This window comes from Pristiophorus japonicus, unplaced genomic scaffold, assembly GCF_044704955.1.
Source record: "Pristiophorus japonicus isolate sPriJap1 unplaced genomic scaffold, sPriJap1.hap1 HAP1_SCAFFOLD_73, whole genome shotgun sequence".
Classification (NCBI taxonomy): Eukaryota; Metazoa; Chordata; class Chondrichthyes; family Pristiophoridae; genus Pristiophorus; species Pristiophorus japonicus.
In genome coordinates, this window is record NW_027254645.1 from 2,181,775 (window position 1) to 2,184,275 (window position 2,501).

Sequence of the window (2,501 nt, forward strand, 5' to 3'; positions counted from 1 at the left end):
AGGTTTCCGACATATGGGAAATGGTGCACGTTGTCCAGGGCCACGCATAGCATCCTGATGATTGGAGGGCAGTGTTGTGTGGCAATAACAGGCTGGTGAAGGACCTTTGTCTTACGGATGTTAAGCGTAATGCCCATTCTTTCATTTGCTTCAGTGAATACAATGACTATATCCTGGAGTTTAGCTTCTGAATGTGCACAGAGGCAGGCATCGTCCGCATAATGCAACTCAATGACAGAGTTAGGGTGATCTTGGACCTGGCCTGGAGGCGGCATCGGTTAAAAGTTCCCCACTGGCTCTTAAGTTAATTCCATTCCATCGATTGAGGAGATCTTCAAAGTGTTCCTTCCATCGGGCCCTGACAACGTCGGTGTCCTTCATGACTGTTTTCATGTTCTTGGTCAGGAGTGGCGTGGGTCCTTCGCAGTTCAGACCGTAGGTGGCCTTGACTGCAGTGACGAATCCTGGCATATCGTGGCTGTCGACCAGTTGTCGTGTCTCCTGTGCTTTCTCCATCCACCACTTGTTCTTACGGCCTGGGCTTTTTGTTGGTCCTGAGCATTGAGCCGTTTGTAATGTGATTTTTCAGCTCTCGAGTTGGGCTGTTGCTTGATGCTCAGAAATGGTTTGCGGTTGCGATTTATTAGTTCTTCGAACTCCTGATCATTTTAAGCAAATCAGTTCTGGTGTTTTCTGGTTGAGTGACGAAATGTCTCTTCACAGGCACTTGTTATAGAGGTCTCGAGTGCAGACCAAGCGCTATGGGGATTCGGCATCTCAGGATAATCAAGGCTGTGAGGGGCTGACTGTATATGGCACTCTTAGATTGCTCTCTCAGTGACAGTGCATTAACATTTTGTGGAACTGCTTCTATTGTCTCCTCTGTTTTAGGGCAATGTTAATGATGATGATTGATCTGATTAGGCGATGGGCCGTCCAGTAGTCGTCAGCTCCTGTCATGACGCGGGTGATGCGCACATCCTTGCAATCCCTGGCTTGGACGATGACATAGTCAAGCAGGTGCAACTGTTTGGAGCGAGTGTGTTGACACGATGACTTGGTTTTATCCCTCAGGTGGAATAGGATGTTGGTGATGAGGAGTCCATGTTCTAGACATTTTTTCAGGAGTAGGGTATCACTGAAGTTGGCTTCCCCTCTCTGCAAATCACGCCTCCCCTGAGGACTGTGACTTTCCCAAGCCTGGCATTAAAATCACCCAGAAAGATCAATTTGTCGCCCGTGTGGACGTGGGACAAGGATGTCTTGAGTTTGGTATAAAATCCCTCTTTAGCCTCATCGATTGCATCGAGGGTAGAGGCCTACGCACTGATGACTGTGGCACATTGGCTCCGATATAGGATGCTACGGAGAGTCATGTGGCATTCGTTAACCCCACAGGTGGAATCTTTGAGGCGGTCGACCAGCACATTCTTGAAGGCAAAGCCGACTCATTGAAGGCTGCGTTCCGCCTCTGGTTTTCCTTTCAAAGGAAGGTGTGACCTCGACCATTTTCCTTGAACTGCCCTTCCCCTGCCCACTACGTCTCGCTTAGGGCGGCGATGTCAAAGTGAAAACGTCTGAGTGCCCGGGCAACTATGGCTGCGCGGCATACCGACCTGATGCTGTGAGGATTGTCTTTGAGGGACCTGAAGTTCGATGTCCAAAACTTCATACTGACGAAGTGGAAGATGAGTGTGCGTGGTTTTTTTTAAGGTGGGTGGCCGCTGAACACCGGCAACCACACGGGCTTAGATTAAGGTCTTAGTCCAGTGGCAAGAGGGTCGAAGGCTACTGAAGCCAAGGCACAGCTCTATAAAGCTAATTGCCTCGAGCTAAGTGTTGGCCGCCAGCCTAGCGCCGGATAGCGCCATTGAAGGTAGATTCTCCGAGGCTAGGTTAGGGGGCCGGCATTAGGAAGTTGACTTCCAAAGTTATTATAAAAATTAAAATTTGATAAAGATTACCAATTTATTTCAAGAGACTCTAACGGTTGTTGAAAAGTTTTAAAACGTTTCTAAGTGTTGTTAAAAGTCTAAGATGTAAATCAATAATAGATTAAAAATTTTTCCCCAATTTATAAAGTTTCTAAAAGTTGTTAAAAGTCAAAGATGTGGATTAATAATAGCTATTTAATATTATTTCGATTGAGAATCTAAACTCTAAGCTTCAAAAGGTCTCCCAGATTGTTTATTAAGTTTAAAAGTTGGGTAAACGTTTAAACATTAATAAAGGTTGGTTGGGCGTGTAAGACGACGCCACCTCTTCGGTCCCTTCCGTCGAGTCAGCGCCGGCCTCGGATTCACTTCGGTGGATTGAGCGGCGGCCTCGGAGTCCCTTCAGCCGGTTCCACTTCCTCGGATCCTGTTGGCATGTCGTCGCGGAGGCCCTTCGGCCGGCTATGCGTTCCCCGAATCCGTTGCAGACTGCTTTGGCCCGGGATAGTAGCGACGGTACGGGGCCGCTTCGGACAGTGCTAGAAGAGCCCGATACGGGGACCCTTC